This window comes from Microcaecilia unicolor, chromosome 11 (assembly GCF_901765095.1).
Source record: "Microcaecilia unicolor chromosome 11, aMicUni1.1, whole genome shotgun sequence".
NCBI classification, from domain to species: domain Eukaryota; kingdom Metazoa; phylum Chordata; class Amphibia; order Gymnophiona; family Siphonopidae; genus Microcaecilia; species Microcaecilia unicolor.
This window is the reverse complement of record NC_044041.1, coordinates 139,169,376-139,187,812: the sequence shown is the minus strand read 5'-3', so window position 1 is coordinate 139,187,812 and position 18,437 is coordinate 139,169,376. Positions and strand designations below refer to the sequence as shown.

General features: G+C 40.9%; 1 protein-coding gene and 1 long non-coding RNA gene across 6 annotated transcripts in view; one reads left to right on the top strand and one right to left on the bottom strand.

Moving 5' to 3' along the window:
• The window catches only part of LOC115481044, a 29,428-nt gene extending 16,999 nt beyond the window's left edge, over positions 1 to 12,429 (bottom strand). The window contains exon 1 of the long non-coding RNA XR_003943879.1: positions 12,355 to 12,429. This is a non-coding gene — a long non-coding RNA (uncharacterized LOC115481044). The remainder of the gene's footprint in view (positions 1 to 12,354) is intronic.
• A 52-nt stretch (positions 12,430 to 12,481) lies between these two features.
• Positions 12,482 to 18,437, top strand: part of MAD2L1BP (MAD2L1 binding protein) — a 36,965-nt gene continuing 31,009 nt past the window's right edge. The window contains exons 1-2 of one of the 5 annotated variants that reach the window (XM_030220029.1): positions 12,774 to 12,918; positions 15,675 to 15,824. The gene's annotated coding sequence lies outside the window, so the exon portion shown is untranslated. Of the gene's footprint in view, positions 12,616 to 12,773; positions 12,919 to 15,674; positions 15,825 to 18,437 lie in introns of those variants that run through there. The other 4 variants (XM_030220032.1, XM_030220028.1, XM_030220031.1 and 1 more) reach the window with 4 other exon arrangements.

Here is an 18,437-nt window from a genome sequence, read left to right as displayed (position 1 = left end):
GCTCCTATTCACTGCAGTTCCCTGAAATCCTAAAATCATTCTGTGTGTTTTCTAAACTACTCTTCAAAACTGACAGCCCACAGAACCCCCCCCCCCCTTCCTTCCTGTTATACAGCTTTAGGCTTGATAAACCACACTTATTTCTATGCCCGTCTGCATTGGAAACTCCCGTCTGAAACTTTCATGATATTATAACTCTCCACTTGAGAAGTCCCGGTCGGTATTCCGTCTCTGTTCCCCGTAGCCACTTTTAGCTGCATTTCCGGGTTTAATTTTCGCTGCATAGACCCCGTCTCTGCCACTTTCGGCACCTTTCTGCCATACTCACTATATATGAAACTGTTACTATGCTCTAAGCCTTCTACTTTTGTATTTTGTGTTTGCTAAAAGTCCCAAAAGTCCTGCACAAATCTTGGCAGCTGTCTGCCTTAAGCTCCCGTTGTTACTGCTTCTCTGAGTAAATTTGCCACTTTTTTTCCTGTACCCCCTCTCTTCTGTCACAGCCTCGGCTGTAAGACTTTTAAATTTATCTCACTTCCACCTATACTTTCTCCTTGCAAACGGTATCTTGGCTACTATTTTCAGTTGTAATTTTATCTTTTTGTACTTGTCCTAGTAGCTGTTATCACACCCTTTTAATTTATAATTTGTTTTGGGACAATGTTATATTTTTAATTAATAATGCTTCAGATTTGTCATTTATTTTCCTTATTTATGTCTTGGATATGCTTTGGGCTCTCACTTTGACGCCCCATACTTGGGATACACCTCACGGCCCTCCTCTCTGATGCTCTACCGACTCTTGCACCTTTTTATTTTCTTCCCTGCCCTCCTCTCTGATGCTCTCCTCTTACATAAATTATTTATTTTCCTCCTTCCGATTGCCCCTCATATCAAAAGTAGTAACATTTAAATGTGTGGCCCTCCGTAGATTATTGTTATTATATTTAGAATTGATATTTTTAACAGTAATTGTGTGTGTCCGTTTTTGGATTAGGACAACCATATGCTGCATTTGTTTAGCTGTGAGGGGATAATTGACGTGATAACCCGTTATGTAGTTTCATGATAACATGACTTTGTATGTTTTTTGACTCCGGAATCTAGCTTACGGCATTGTTTCTGCACGGCATGATTAATATGCACTTATTTCCTGTAGAACTGCTTGCCCGTAACTTTTCAGGATGCAAGGTAGACTTTAAACTACTGATTACCTCTGCGGTGAAAAAACTTGGATTTTCAGTTTTAGTTAAGATTGCAAGACTATGTTCGAGTTCTATAAATTAATGGTGTGCGGCATTGTTTTCAGTTCAATCATATCTTCAGTTTTCTGCAAGTTTAACCTTGTTTTATGGCACATTTTCTCAGCATGCATATTATTTTAAATCACTTATCTTTTGATAATTCAGTTGCCGGTTCTCTAGCTTCTTTGTATGATTTACTTGATATTCCTATTTTGTTGTACGGCTTTTCTTCCTCTGATATGGGGAACATACTAAGTCGTTTGTTCATTGGTTCGCTCTGCTTTTCCATCAAAATCATTTTTTTTTCCTATTTGACATTTGCTTTTGTTCATTTCTAGCTGGTGTAATCTGAATTCACTTTTATTTTAAGGTTTCCTGTTGTTGACAATGCCAGCCGATGTCCTTTCTCCCAAACGGTGTATAATCTCATATATAATTGCTGAGGTTTTCCTGAATTTGTAGTTTGAAATGGGACATAATTAGGAAACATATCTTTACAGTTTGCTGTTTAAACACTATATAGATTATATCCTGCTCTCGTTATAAGCTAGGCACTATGCTGTCCCCGCCCATCAGCTACTATTGCTTGTACTATATATGGACATTTTACTGTTTGTGTTATACTGCACTAGATATGAGGAGATCTTATTCACTCTCTAGATAAGATTCTCATATACTTTGCATTTCCGATACTCATATAGTTCTGGTTTCTTGTGCTCTGTTTTAAGGAAAGAAATATAAGTTACCGCCCCAGCACCCTACTATCGTGTTAGTTTATTTCAGGATGCTTTTTAATACTTTTTAATCTTCAGTGAGCCTGACTATATTATAACGTTATCTGCAGGAAATACTGCACTTCCTCGCTTGCATTGTGGTTTTCGTCCTCCGAGTGCATACAACTTGGACTGGCTTATTTTTAACACTTGCAGTAATGACTTATGTTATAATGTTTCTTAATGAATATTTCCACGTCCTGAGGATGACAATCGCTTTTAAATAATATGGTTCTATAAAGAGTTAAATTGTGTGAGTCTTTATAACAAGTTTGATATGAACTAGGATCCAACACAGAAAGTCACATGAAATTACAATGGATTATTGTTACATTAAGAGCTAGATAACCCCTTGTATAACTTATATGATAGTAGAAGTATTATGTACTATATAGAAGCATTTCTTTGTTTTTACCTTAATAGATATGCATATAAAATATATTTTCCCTTTCCTGTTGAGAAGATGATGGCTGCGTGCCATGAGAATACAGCGTTGCTTCACCTCTTCAGTTATTTCCTGTTGGTTCTTTATAACCCAACCCACCTTCTCTTTCCTTCTAATGCAGCAGCTGTTCTGTTTGTCATCATTTAGACATATCATTTCAGTCACTGATTAGTATGTATGTTTTATGCCGTATCTTTGGAAGTTCTTCGTATAAGAATTACATGTTTTAATTTGTTTTTTTCCCTTTCACCTGTTTAGCCACAAAAGCTTCCTGCCATCGCATTCGGGTTTATTTTATTTACTATGTTCCTTTTCTGAGTGTATGGGTATTAATTTATCATATTTATGGGTATTAACTTGTCATATTCTAGTGTCCTGTTTCACAATTTATTATAATATATGCTCCTCTTATATTTTCCTGTTTAGATGCTACTTCCAACCTATCCGGTACCCGCCCCAAAAGCATTTAATATGTATTTACCTTTATTTCATTTATTCTAGGGGTATAGCTCCGGACTACACATGTTATAATGTCTTTGTTAATATACATTTTCTTGCCTTTTGTTGAAATCGGTGTTCCATATATGGTTCTCCCCTGTTACTCTTATTATAGTATGTAGTAGTTTCATGTCTTGTTTAAAGTCTATATTTTGTTTCCATATACAGCTCCCAACCTACCCTTACAGCTTATTTTTGCCTTACATTACAAATTAGGTAGGCCCAGTTTTTATCATATAATATGTACACTTATCTTTCCTAAATAGTTTTCTTCTTTTACTACAGGTATGAATGAATTTATTTGTACTGTTTGCCCTTGTATTGCAGGCTTTCTTATTGTAACTGTTCCGCTCTAATGCTTTTGAGTTTCCTTCTCCTGGTTTGTTGAGTGGAAAATATATTGTCTAGTGAATGATGAACATGGAATTTTTCACATTTTTTGTCCTGACTAAGGTGTTCCAACTAAAGGCTCTTTTTATGACTGTGCCTTACCCGAAGAGCTTACATGTTTTTTTATTTATTTTTATTTATTTCTTTTTACTCACTATCTCTGGAATAGGTTTCAGGGATTCTTTCTAGGAACATGCCATGTTTTTTTTTAATTTATTTGTTTTTCCTTTTCCTTTTTTCTCCCTCTGCAAGTCCCTCCTACTTCCCTATTTTACGTATGTCACTTTAGTTTCTGACTTTACTGCATTTTTAGGCAGCATAACAGTGTGAATGATTTTACTTTGTATCGTATCGTCCTGGTTTTGCAGGCTTCCTCACTGTCGGCTGTTTTATTTTAATGTCTTTTGAGTTCCCTTCTTATTAATTATTTAGTAGAAAATCTATGGTCTACTGACTCTTTCATGGTTCCTTCCCCCAAGAGCTTACCTGTGTTCAGTCATAAATCTTTCTTTCAAATTTCTTTTAACCCGATTTATTTTATTTTCACTATCTTTGCAGTTTGTTTCAGGGGCTCCTCCCTTTTATTCTACTCTTTATTTCTACCTTTCTTAAATACCAGTGTCACGTTATAATCATTGGGCTTGATACCGATGTCCGGGACTTACACCCATTTGAGGGCCGCAAACCCTTCAATGGATGACGGTATCTCAATTAGTAGAAGCAGACTTCCATTCCATTTTCGGAGTGGCCTGCGGATTCGGCATTATTGCCCGTATATGAGTTACCTAGTCCAGATGACCGTGGGAGCAATATAGAGACGTCTGACGCTTTTCATTGCGAGTTTGGACAAGTTAACGAGGGCTTCTGAATATTTTTTGAACTGTTAGTGGTAGACGAGCAAACTCCTAACTTTTTCAATGTTTTAGGAAGGTTAGTAGTAGAAGAGCAGACTCCTAACCAGGTTAGTGGTAGAAGAGATGACTCCTAACCATAAATTTTTGCTTGGTTTATAAGGTTCATTGTGGAGGTTAGTTGTAGAAGAGTTAAACTCCTAATCAGCGGAAACCCTGTGAACCACTGCTCCTTGATTCATGATACCTTGTTCGCTGGTTTCTTGAGTTCTTTTGGGAGTGTTTGCGATATCCCTTTTTGGGGATTCTACCATGGGTTGGAACCCATGGCCAATAGTAGCAGGAATAACTCTTGGCAGGCAGTAGCAGCAGAGAACACTCCTGTCTTTAGAAGCACACTCTGGGGAGTAGTTTTCATTAATTAGGGGTAGAGTAGTATAAATATATAATAGCTGACACTACGTATTTATTTACTGTTGTACTGTCTCTCTAATCATATTTCTGTTTACAGTTTTTGTCTTGCTTTCTCCTAATGTCACTTGCGGTCAAAGCGTTGAGCTTTCCGCCAATTAGTAATTTTTATTTTGGGTCCCTTTGTTGGAATACATTAATAGATGCGTGAGTATGAATGTGTTATGTCTCTGCATGTTCTACTATCCGGATAATCATCGCATGTTTTTGTAAACTGTTAGCACATTATCATTTCTAGGTCTCCTTGCTATCTCTGAAGCTGCCTTTTGAACCACTAACTTTGTACCAGGTTCTAGGTCTGGTCAATATATATATTATTATTAATCTAGTTCATTTTTTCTATAGCATGTTACAGGTCTGAAGCTCATTTGTAGACCACTTGCTCACTAGGTCCCGTGGTTATACATATTGGGTGATGTTGTTCACTACCCATTATGTCATACCTTCCTCTCCGCAACCAACACCAGATACTGGTGATCTGACATCTATTCAGATCTCTGGTAAGGACTTTCTGGAACAATCCTTTCTATTTTGCGGTTGACCTCCCTATGCCACCGAGAGTTCAAAAGGGCATAGTGATCCCGCCAACGATTCTCTTTCTCTATTGATTTTCTGCCCTGGAGATTACATTGCACGAATCGTGAGTATATTTTCATTTATTGCATGTGTTACTATTAAGCTTGCCATTGTATATTCGGTTTTTAAGACCACATAAATCTTATAAAGTTTTGCCAAATATGGCATTTCTGGAATAAGTTTCAGCCTGGACTCTCGTGGCCCCGTAAGGGCACCTTAAATACCAAAACTCTGCAAAGGTTATTAAACTTTATTTACACATACACACCCGATTCCACCCGTCATCTCCACTATCAGATCCTCAGTAGATGGGTATCGACTATCACTGATCACGTGATCCCAGACACTGTCGATCTGACATCGTTAGTAATACCTAGTGAGGTCAATCTTAATCCGCGGCCTAGTAGACGGCCCCCTGCAAGAGCCGATTCACCCATTCCACATAAATCTAATGCTCCTAGTGCTAATAATCAGCGCCGGGATTATCGCTCTCCACCTACTCCCAACCACCGAGCTGAAGTACAGTGCAACCGTTGTTTCCAATTGGGACATTACGCCATGGAATGTCCATGCTGGCACTTTCCTCATAGTCAATACCGTCAACCTCCTTCAGACTCCCCATCGCTACGTGTCTCTCGGATGCAGATACGACAGCCACAGAGAGACCGCAGGCGACCGAGTGACCTCCCCTCGCTAGACAACCCACATCACCAGGACTGTAGGAATCATTACCCTGATGATCGTGGCCGCCGGTCTCAACCTGAAAAAAGCCCACCGGACACTAATATACGACCTAGAGACTACCATTCTGGCCCTAGTCCTGATTGCTATGCCAATGTCCTGTGTTATCGCTGCCAGCAGAATGGCCATTATGCCTTTCAGTGTTCTCAACCACCACATCATCTGCCCCGAGCTCAAGTTCGGGCAATGCGGCTATTACGCAGCCGTCTGTCCACGACCACGACTACGCGTACCTAGAAAACACAGGAAATAATTCAGATTCAGCAAAACCTCAACTGTCGTGTCAACGTGGAATGTTTCCGTTGCCATTACATCGACAATTCTGCATCGCTGCATCGTTCAACGCTAGCCCTGGAATCAAAATCGCCCACCCCACCCGTCCATACTGACTGGGTGTAATCCGAACCCGACCTTATTTTGTAGTTCACAGTTACTCATAGTACTCAGCTCCTCATTTAGTATCCAGAAACCATTTCTCTGTATATGTATTGGTGTGATGTTTCTGTTTCTATTACAGGTAACATGTCTTTATTTTATATTACTCTGGGTTGAATTGCATGTGTATATTTATGGTACCATACAAATGACCTAACTAAGTCAGCAAGTTATTTATTTGTTTCTATGCATACCTTCCCTGGGGAGTTCTTATCAACTGCAGGGATGAGCGATCCCCAGAGGATATTCATTTTATGTTTATATATATATATATATACCTTTACTGACTTATTTATGCCATTTTACTTTATACGGGATCCCTTTTAAATAAAAGCTATGTATTGCTCATTTTTAAAATGTTTACTGCTTTAACCGTTGCGCTGTTTAGATTGATGTGACATTCACTTCTTTAGTTTTTTCCCATGAATATAAAGCCTTCATTTTTGAAATCTCTCTATGGTATGTGTGATATCTGAAAGCTTTTCATTATTTCCTTGTCTAAGAAAGAAAAAATATTTAATAACCATTATCCGTTATATGGAATAAATGCGAGAAATGTTCCCTTGAACTGGCCATTTGGGGGAGCATTTTGCGTTGCTCATAGATTTTGTAGTATTCTTGAACAGAGAATTGGTAAAGCTTTCAGACATAAATAGGGAAAATTATGCATTCCACTTTCTGATTCCTTTCTATTTAAAACAGGTTATCACAATTACCCCTGGAATGCCAACTATTGCTCTTTTTATCTCTCTATCTTTCACTGTGAGTAATTGTGAGAAAAACTGGTATAAACTATTTGTGTGCAGCGGTCCTGGACTTTATGCTTTGTGTATTTAACTAACACCTTGCTTCAACTAACTCTTGCCACGTGGTGGTTTTGTCTTGAAGCGATATGCTTCTCCCTACTTCTTTGACTGATTGAAAAGGGTTACTTAAACTCTATGTGAAGGTCAATCAAGTGGCTGCACTTTTTAATGTTTTTTTCTTCCATTTGTCTTTTTCGAGTAACCTTTTTCTTGCATTGCCATCTGAATATGCCTCGCTGCAATTCAGATGTATCATATTTTGTTTTATTTTTATTTATTTTTTTATTAAGCCTATTTTTATCTTACACCCTTCAGGGTGCTTTTTTTAATTTTTTTTAATTTTTTCATTTTCGATGCTTTGTTTCTTACCAAGCCTCCCTCCTGGCCCCCATTTATACCCACGACCCGCCTCCTAGCTTTATGATTTCATTCAATAAATTTACCACATAAATGGCACTACTGGTCTGTTTAAGTTTTGCCTTTCCCCAGATGGATACAGGAATCCCGTTGACGTCCCTCACCGAGGAGACGACTGCTAGCAAAGAAGAGCTACCCGATAATATATCTGATCTGAAGGCTATGTTGCAGCAAAGATTCGCTAGATTGAAGGACAGATGCACAAACCCCAACATTACCCGGTGTGAGATACGAGACATTATTGAGCGTGATTTTTAACAGATGCATCAATTGGTCCATGAGCAAAAGAGACAGGCTCTCCAGTTTTTGGAGTTGCAAGAAGCTTTGGCCTCTACCCTTCTTTCTGAATCGTCTAGCTCATAAGTCCTGCTGGCCTCCTGCAACTGAGGGCTCAACCCTTGGTGAATGTTAGTCATCGCAGGTGAAGATTCCATACCTATTGGCGATAGATTTCAATGCATTGCCCGTGCTTTTTGACTATTTTTGTGCACCATAATCCTGACCCTCCATACCTCAATACCTTGAACAATCAATTTTTATTGTGGGTTTTTTTTGTCCCCTTTTCCTTTGTTTCATATACGTAACTATTGTTATTTGATCATCTCTTCGTAATAATTACCAATCTGTCTCGCACATTATGCAAGCCAGAAGTGGGGATATATTATGCAAATCCCAAATCCTAGTATTAAGAGGGTTGCAGTTGAAGCTCTGATCCCTACCAATCAGGAGATATAAATTCATATATACTGTTGCTGTTTATGTAAATTGGCTTTTCATTATAGAACCCTTATGGTTTCGCTTTTGCACTTAATTAGCACTGTTTTCTCCATGTTTACATTGTCTTTCATGTCTCTTGACATCTATATATAATTTTTGCTTCTTCAGTTTACGCTGATTATGCCCACCAAGATATAGCAATGTATCATTCAGGCATACAGTTATTTTGCTTATTCCTTTGCCAGCCTCTGACTCTTGATGGACTGATTATGATGGTGCATGCCTAGAATAAAGACATGGAAAGATCCAAGTTTGTACACCACAAGTACGTCTTCAAGATCTATCCAGGCCCAAATGACGTTAGATCCCCCAAGGTTGTGGCCATAATCTTTACACCTTGCAAACTACTGGACCACAAGTTTTGGGTCCATGTGAAAGATATACGGGTTTACTCAGCCGCAGAACCAGATGTTACCAGCCTAACCATCTCAAGACCGGCCACTTCCTTCAGCAAGCCAGCCTGAAAACCCAGCCCTGTTAGATCTTCCAGATCTCCATCCAGATTCTTCAGCGCTTCCACCGCCTCAACCATGATTGATGAAAGAGACTTTAGAACTGATACTTAATTTGAGAATTACTGTTGCTGTTTATGGACATTATAGATTCATATTTTGTTTTATTTTCAGTTTAGCAGTAATCCTGTCTATATATTGAAAAGGTTTTGTTTTTATTTTCCTATTATTTCCTTTATTGTTGAAATTGATACAAGGGTAACATCAAACCCTAATACTGGCTATGATATCATAATGTAGGTGTAAACCCTGTTAGTATCAACCTGTTATGCAATTGTTTAACTTTGGTGTAGGCTTACTTAAGTTGCATGTCTTTCTGTAGGTTTGACTAAGCTCCAAGTGGGGTAAAGGATATATAAAATGCTTCCCATACTTCCAGGTCATTATGCATATGTCAAGCTCCATGCATGACCTTTGTTAATATAAATTTTTCTAGGATTGACCCTTTTTGCTGTATAAGGCAACCTCATACTTGCTATCCACTTTTTAGTGCTCATGATTGGATGCTAATGATGAGTAATAGTAAGGTCTAGGCATTCTGACCTGTTTAAGGATTCTGAATACCTACAACCTAAAACAGCCTGCAATCAGAGTACTAACCATATATTTGTTGAGCCACCATAACAATGCTTAATCAAAACCACTATTCCTTCCGAGGACTACTGAGATAGATACATTAGATTATCTCCTCATGCGCTATGCAACAGATATAATAGAAGCCATAGACAGACCTGAAAGTGTTTATTAGTACGATCCACCTTAAATTGCTATTACCCACATACCTATACTTCATGAGATTTTGCAGATGAACTCATGGATTTGTCCCATTCATAAAACCTCTCTCACTACAGGTTTGAGTTAGCCTCAAGAGGGGTAACATCAAGATTAAGGCCCAAGGGATTGGGTAATATAAAGGGAATTCCATATGCCCAAATAATATATCACCTGAGAATGAAGTTTCCTATCTTGCACCATACCTTCTGACAATTTGTAAGACCAAAACTCCCCCTCTCGTTTGATAGCTTGCCACCTTCTGGAATGGATGATGACGAGCTTGACGAGCTTTGTGTCACCCCTCCTCAGAGGGGGTGACAAGTGGGGAATGTATAATTATACTACAGCAAGAGGCCCTTACTGGATGCCCACCGGAAGGGTGGAAGGCCAGATTTTAGGACTCAGGCTGTAAAAATACCAGCTAGGTTTAAAAATCTATGACTGGCTGAGCAAGGACTTGCTTTTCCTGCAAGTTAATATGTGTCCCCGCTTGGGATCCATCCACTGGAATAGTGGTGGGTCAATTTATATACCTTAAACAGCCTAAACTGTTAAAAGGCACTGACTAGGCCTCATTAGAATTTGGTGTGACATTCAAAAGCAGTGCAAAAGCCAAGATCAAGGAATCGATGGCTAAAATCCTAACCCAGATCACAAAAAGATATTAACCTAATATATCCAAATTTAGATATCTTCATAAAAAAGTTGTTTTGTTCATGTTTGGATGTCCGTATCTAGGGAGATGTTCATGTTTTGATGTTTGGATGTCCGTATCTAAGGAAGTGTTTACAAAAAGGGAAGTTGCACAACAGGTTGCAATACTAAAACGGAAGAGCACCTGGCCGGAGGGCATGACTCATAGATTAAGCAATATTAGAGCTCTCCATAGACTTGTATAGTGACCAAATTGTATAAAAGCAGGGTGCATGCAAGCCCTCGGCAGTACTTTTCTCCAACGCCTCGGAAGCAGCAGAGCTCCGGTCAGCTGAATCCAGAATTTGTCTGATGAATGTACCTGACTAAAATCTGATATGCAAATAAACTCTCCATTCTAAACGATGGTTTGTGGGCTTCACTTAATGATGAAAGGCTGTAAGTACAAATGCTTTTGCTACATCTGGCTATCATTCGCTGCATTATATAACCTGTAGCCTAAATCCAGTTTGTCATAAGGCTGGTATCTATTCCTTGCCAGTGCTGAGAGGCGGACTAATGCCGGTATTTGAGACCTAACGTCTCTCTCAGTGGCAATTCCTTTTAAAACCTCATAACTCCTGGATTACCCCAGTACTAGTGTTATTTAGAGATGGAGTCCGATTGAGGTCACTCTAGCCTTCTTGGGGGGGGCTCGGGACCCTCCAATTCTCAACAAAGGGTAGGGAGAAAGAGGTGACACTGGATGGAAGGATGCAGAAAGAAAGAGGGGAGACTATTGGAAGGATGGGGAGAGAGAGGGGAGACACTGGAAGGATGGGGAGAGAAAGAGGAGAGCTGCTGCATGGAAAGGGGGAGTAGTGAAAGATTGGAGAATAAGAGGAAGGGGCATGGGGAGAACAAGGGTGAGAAAAAGATGAAAAGCCATAAGTAGATGAAGGAAATTAAAGAATGGATAGTAAGAATGAATTAAATCTGGACACAGAGAGAGGCAGAAAAATATTGAAGAAAGCAAAGAAAAAGGAGAGAAAAATGACAAATGGCCAGGAAACCCTGGCAGAAGAGTCAAGTGAAAACGAAGGAAAGCAGAATCTAGAGACTGGGAGCAACACAATGAGAAAAAGTAAATGGCCATACAACGAAGGTAAAGAAAATAATTTTATTTTTAATTTAGGATAAAGTAATATGGTGTTAATAAAGTTTCAGAGACCAATACTTCCTTCCTTAGGTCAGGAGAGGATACCGTAACAGCATTATACTGACCTGAGGCAGGAGGTTTTGGCCTCTGAAAGCTCACTGAAAAGGGTGTTAAGGCTATTAAATAAATTGTTTGAAATCTGATGCACCGAAAAGCAGCACTTTACCCTGTGTGACAAATGCATCTGAGTGTGACTACATTTTGCTGGGGGGGGGGGGGGGGGGGGGGGGGGTAGAGAGAAAATTTTGTGCCCACCCACTTTGGGTTCAGGCCCACCCAAAATTGGCAGTCTGGCTAAGCCACTGAAATAAACAGAAACTCTGAACGTTGACGACCTGGTTCTCATAACAGGTTGTCTCTTTTACTGGCACTTTAAGATGAGAAAAATCTCTGCACGGATATAAAGCACATGCTAAAGTATCTCTATAACTAGACCCCCCCCCCCCCCCCCCCCCCCCCCCCCAAATGACACACTGATTACAATTTATAGCAAATTACTACTCTACCGTTAGGGTTACCATATGGCTCCAGAAAAAGGAGGACGGATTGAGCCAGCCGGGTTTTACTTCCATTGCTTTCAATGGAAGTAATTACCTAATGAAAACATATTCCGTTATTATACTTCCTCTGTGTACATTCGTATGCTGCACAAGCTGGTATGCTTGAAAATATAACTAAGATTACATAAAAATGCTACCAACAATAAACAACTACAACGTGGATGTAGCAGCTCATAGGTTTGTTTTGAGTGTACCGAACGACGACTGAGCGGGGAAGGGGAAACATACTAACCTAAAAACTGTCTTCAACTTTTTACGTCATGCCATATCACGTTCTCAATCAAACCTCCTTGGTCCCCACCAGCTTATGCAGCTTTTCAAATCTCCAGTGTCCTGCCCTCCTCTGACGCAATTTCCTGTTTCTGGCAAGGCGGGACGGAACCGAGAAATAAGTTGTATCAAAAGGAATACTGCATTGAAGAAGGAAAGTTTTAGGACCTTAGGTATGAATTTGAGGGTGACCTAGAGGTTCCGGTTTGCAGACAGGGAGAAGATAAGGAGACACGGTCAACAGGGGGAGGGAAGACTATTTCAATTTGTCTTGGTCACGTAAGGCGCACTCTGGGGAAAACAGTACTCAATCTGCGCTATTTCTGCTTTCATAATTTTGTTTCATTTGCAATTTCTTATCATTGTTCCTCATCATAGTGCCCCTTTTGACTTGGTTGACCCGCTGCACAGTTGCCACATGGGTTATTCAGTATCCAGTCCTTACGAGCTTTATAGTATTCTGTTGCTGATCTAACTATACACAAACTTCCGAATTGCAGCGTAGCAGAAACATCGTTGAGACCAGGTGAGTTGGCTTTTTGAAGTGTGTCCACCAAACTTTTCTTTGTTCTAAAGGACATTCTTGAGAAAAGTGGAGAGGTCTGTTAGTTTTATTCTGTGATCATCTACATTTGTTTTCACTACAAGTTATTAGAGGCAGTGTTGGTTATTCGGTTTCCAAAAAACTTCTGTATTCTTACCAGTCTCTGCCCCCTTCCTTCTCATCATTTGATGACCTTGCCCAGAAACTGCTCAGTTTTATCCTAATTCATAAAAAACGGGGAGTTTTAATATCCATGTTATTGATGCATTTCTTTTTATCCCTTTCCTCAAAGACACTGGGCACAGGCCCTAGTGACACGTTTCCCCTCCCTGTTCTCTTCCACTTCTTACTTATCTTTTCTGTTAGCTTACTCTGTTTTATTTTTAGTCAGAGGCATATTTTCAAAGCACTTAGCTGGAAGGCTAAGTGCTTTGAAAATATGCCTCTAAAGCCACTTAGATTGTTTGGGTGGGGTAGAAAGTTTTGAAATAAAATTGGAAAAAAATTCACCTTTCTGTTTCTCTGTAGATTCCAATGTCTTCTCAGTATCCTTTCCCAGACTGGAGGTTTTCTTAATATCTGAATCAAGCTGTAATAGACCAACTTTACACTCAAAGCCTTGCATTCTCTCCTATTTGTGATAGTTTGTAAATTCAAGGATGAATTATTTGTCAAAATGCTCGTAAATCCACCAGTAGTACATTTTAAGGAATACACTGTTCCCTGAAGCTGGATCACACCTGTGGTATCATGCTGGCCTAGTCCTTTTCAAGCAGTAGGTCTTTATTTATTTATTTATTTATTTATTGCATTTGTATCCTACATTTTCCCACCTATTTGCGGGTTCAGTGTGGCTTACAATACGTTGTAAATGATGGAGGTACAGTTTGTTACATTATGATTATGGGTTACATTATGAAGAGTTATAGGAGACAAATTCAGTAAAATCATCTTTGGGGCATAGAAAATGTGGGATGTGACATTGGGGAATGGTAGGGTGAACAGATAATAGCAGGAGAGCGTTAGGGTATAACAATTTATCTGTGGGTTGATTGTGAATGTGAGGAGAGTACGGGGGAAGAGAATTCAGAAGGGAGTGTATTGATGCGTTTCTATTAGTGTGCATGGAAATCATGTGTTTTGATCCTTGCAGTAAGTTTTTTTTCAAAGAGAGAGGTCTTCAGTCGTTTGCGGAAGTCGGTTAATTCGTAAATCGTTCTCAGGTTACGTGGTAGTGTGTTCCAGAGTTGCGTGCTCATGTAGGAGAAGGTTGATGCATGTAGTACTTTGTACTTTATGCCTTTGCACTTAGGAAAGTGGAGGTTGAGAAAGGTTCGGGATGATCTTTTGGCATTTCTAGGTGGCAGGTCTATTAGGTCAGACATGTAAGCAGGGGCTTCACCGTGAATGATTTTGTGAACTAGCGTGCAGACTTTAAAGGTGATACGTTCCTTGAGCGGGAGCCAGTGTAGTTTCTCACGTAGGGGTGTTGCACTTTCGTATTTTGGTTTTCTGAAGATAAGTCTGGCTGCTGTATTCTGGGCTGTTTGAAGTTTTCTCAGTATTTGTTCTTTGCAGCCTGCGTATATTGAGTTGCAGTAATCCAGGTGACTGAGTACAAGTGATTGCACTAGGTTGCGAAAGACAGATCTTGGAAAGAATTGTTTTATTCTTTTCAGTTTCCACATGGAGTAGAATATCTTTTTTGTTGTGTTGTTCGCGTGAGTCTCAAGTGTTAGGTGGCGATCAATTGTGACTCCAAGGATTTTTAGATTTTCTGATACTGGTAGGTTTTACCACTGTAATCAAAGAATCCTTTCAAGACCTTGTCTATCTTTGTCCCCTAGCCTCTGTTTGCTTGAGTAGGTCTTGTTCAGTCTTATAATACAACTGAAGGAGCTGAATTAACAATGGGTCTTACCTACTGTTTGGAAGAAGAGAGTTGCAGGTGGACAGAAACTTCACCCATACCTGCAGGTATTTCCAGCACTCAGAAAGGCGGTATATCAAGTCCCATTTCCATTAAGGATGAAAAGAAAGAGATGGGAAACTTTATTTTTAGAGCAGATTCCGTTGAGCTGGAGCACCAATAAGCCTCTTTCAGTGTGTTTCAAGCCTTATGCTGATGCTCCAATAGCCTCTCTGTGATGATCTTAAGGTGGCCAAATAGGTAGAAAAGGCGATGGTGAAAGCTAGGATGCTTGGGTGCATAATGAGAGTAATGGCTAGTAGGAAAAAGGTGGTGATGCGCCTGTATAAGACTCTGATGAGACCTCATTTAAAATATTGTGTATAATTCTGGTGACCACACCCTCAAAAAGATTTAAGCAGGATGGAGTCAGTCTAGAGGGTGGCTACTAAAATGGTCAGTAGTCTTCATCATAAAGCGTATGAGGACAGACTTAAAGATCTCAATATGTATACTCTTTGGAAGAAAGGCGGAAGAGGGGAGATATGATAGACATTTTAATATGCCACGTAATTCGATAGTCAATTGAAAGAAAGCTCTGGAATGAGGGGGTATAGAATGAAGGTGAAAGGGGATAGATTCAGAAGTAACCTGAGGAAATGCTTCTTCGCTGAAAGGATGGTGAATTCGTTGAACAACCTCCCTGGTGGAAGTGGTGGAGATGAAAACCGTATCTGGAGTGATAAGGGATGATGTGAATGAGTAGACTGAATAGGCCATATGGTCTTTACCTGTCAACAATTTTCTGTTTCTATTTCAAATCTTTCAGGTACTCCAATTGCTTCTTTCAGTGCATTCCAAGCCTTGTTCTGGTGTCACAAGAGATTTTGCATTAAGCGTCAAAGCAGCAGCGGAGGAAGCTCTTTACTTCCAGTTCTGACCAGCATGGGCTGGGGCTGCAGGCGGGCAAGTGTGAGAGGTGAGAGCTGGGTTTATTTGTGCGGCCAGAGGAGGAGGGGGATATGAGAGGTGAGAACTGGATTTGTTTGTGCCGAAGGAGAAGGTGGAAGCTGGGGGAGGGGGGATGTGAAGTGACAGCTGTGTTTGTGACTGGAGAAGGAGGATGAAGCTGTTTGAGGGGAGAGGAAGCAGCAAGAGCCAGGTGTCCATGTGCCACTTAAGGAAGGACAGAAGCAAGGGCTAGATGTCTGTATGCCACAAGGAGAGAGAGAATTCTGGGTATCTGTTGGGGAGGGAACAAGAGCGTGAGTGTCTGTTCTGTGGGGACGGAGTAGGGAGAAATCAGTTACATCTGTGCAAGAGAGGGTGGTTTGAAGCAGGACAGGAGAGAACAGAGTGTCCGTGTCCTGGGGTGAAGGTGCTAGTGGTGGTGAGGTTGAGCAGATGCAATTCTATTCAGATATGTGTGCGTTGGGGGGGGGTGAGAGACAGAGAGCTATGAGGGGCACATCCTCAGTGGGGGTGGGGTTAAAAGGTGACAGAGAGAAAGAGAGGACGTATGTGTGCTGTGAGCAGGGATGTAGCCATGGGTGGGCCTGGGCGCATCCACTTACATCTCAGGCCCACCCAGCAGCAGCTGGCCTGACTGGCAGAACAGAAAAGCAGCCACTAAGTGGCAGTTTTTTACCGACTGACCAATAGATGCAGGTGGCACGCCCTCCTTCATCCACCACTGCTGATGTGGCCTGCATCTGGCAGCTTGAGGACTGACAGTGGCAATGTCATCCTCAGCAGATAGTGCAGGACCTCCCAGCCACATGTGTGTTGATGGCAATGCGGTGTCTCCCCCCCCCCCATCCCGCAGGAATCAGACTTGTGTTTCTGTGAGGGTGAGACGCTGCAGAGCCATCAGCGGGAAGAGGGATTCAGAGGCTACTGCTGGGGATTGGGATATGATGGACATGGTTGCTGCTGGGGTGGCTGGGTAGGTGATGAAGTTTCTTTAGGCTGTGGTTGCTGGGAGTGGATGGGCTAGCAATGGGGAAGGGTTAAAATTGTAGCTGCTGGGGACAGTTGGGCAGTGGAGAAAGGCTAAGACTACAGCTTCTAGGGGTTGGTGGGTAGAGTGTACCACCCCACCCTCCCTCCTTTAGCAGCTTTAGCTTTTCCCCTATTGCCCCAGAAACCACAGCCTAAAGCCTCTCTATCACCAGATACACTGTAGATGTGTGGGCAACAGGAAAAGCAGTAGCCTCTTATCCCTTCCTCCGCTGCTACTTTTATAACTTGTGCATCACCTTGAGCACATTATGAATATGCAAATTATAAGTATGCACTTAAATAAAAATTCCTTCTGTTCCAAATCTGGCTTCTAGATTTTTGGGCTGGCTTCTAGATACTAAGAAACTTTGCCGAGCCCTTATCTAGTGGATTCGTGTTTTGGACCAGGTAGGATGAGTATATGATCATTTTAGTAGTAGTAGTATTTAGGGAACAGAGGATGCACAGGGTGAATAGGGGAACGTGAGGGAGGGTAGGTAGGGTGGGAAACTGCGTCTTAAAAGTGAACATGAGTAATTTGAAGAGAATGCGTTGTTGGATCGGAACACCACATGTCAAGAGTTGAGAAGAGGTGACAACCCGAAAGGAAGAGAGCCAGGCTAGGAGGACACAGCCAGATACACCCAGAGAGGAAAGATGTGAAAGCAGGAGATCATGATTCATGACATGAAAAGTGGTAGAAAGGTCTGAGATGGCAAGGACATTAAGGTGTTTATCTAAATAGTAGTGGATTTCACTAAGGAAGGCTGAATGTAGTGACTAGGTACTAAAGTGGTCGGAAGTCAGATTGATGTGCGTGAAGGGTAAGAGACTTTTCAACTTGGTGCTCCTGACCCAGTCTTATCTGGATGTCAGTTGAGCAAGGAGTATTGTCATGGATAGTTTTAGCCCCTTTTTAAAGATTTGGCTGGAGCTCAGGTGACACTCAGTGGTGCTGGGTGGTCTTCCCTCCCCCTCCATGCCTAAGGAGTAATAATAGCAAGGCTACAGGCTGAAAGGATTTTGTTATACTCTGGTAAGACAATATGTCAATATTTTACTTTTAATTTTTGTATTTCTCAGCCTTTCTGCCTTGTTTTTTTCTTCATTTTGAATTGTCACACTGAGTGCAAGAACATCTGCTCTGCGAGACTCATAATGTTTTCATTTTCATAAGCTTCTTTGTCTGAGGACTTATTCCTAAATGCTGAAGAGAGACAAATTTTTATTTCTTCAGCTGCTAGCGGTTTCACAACTTTTTGTTTACACTTTTCCTCAACCTATTTTTAGCTCATTTACTCTGTGCTGGTCACTGCCTCTGCTTTCCCATGCTTATATGTTGCCTCTGGGCAAATTTCTCAGCAGGTTGCTGACTTTTTCCTCCCCTCTTTGGCTTAAACCGACACCCCAGTAAAGGTTTTTTCCATATCATCATGCTGATCAATCCATAGACTGGTGGGTTGTGTCCATCTACCAGCAGGTGGAGATAGAGAGCAATCCTTTTGCCTCCCTATATGTGGTCATGTGCTGCCGGAAACTCCTCAGTATGTTCTCTATCTCAGCAGGTGGTGGTCAAACACAGCAGCAGCTC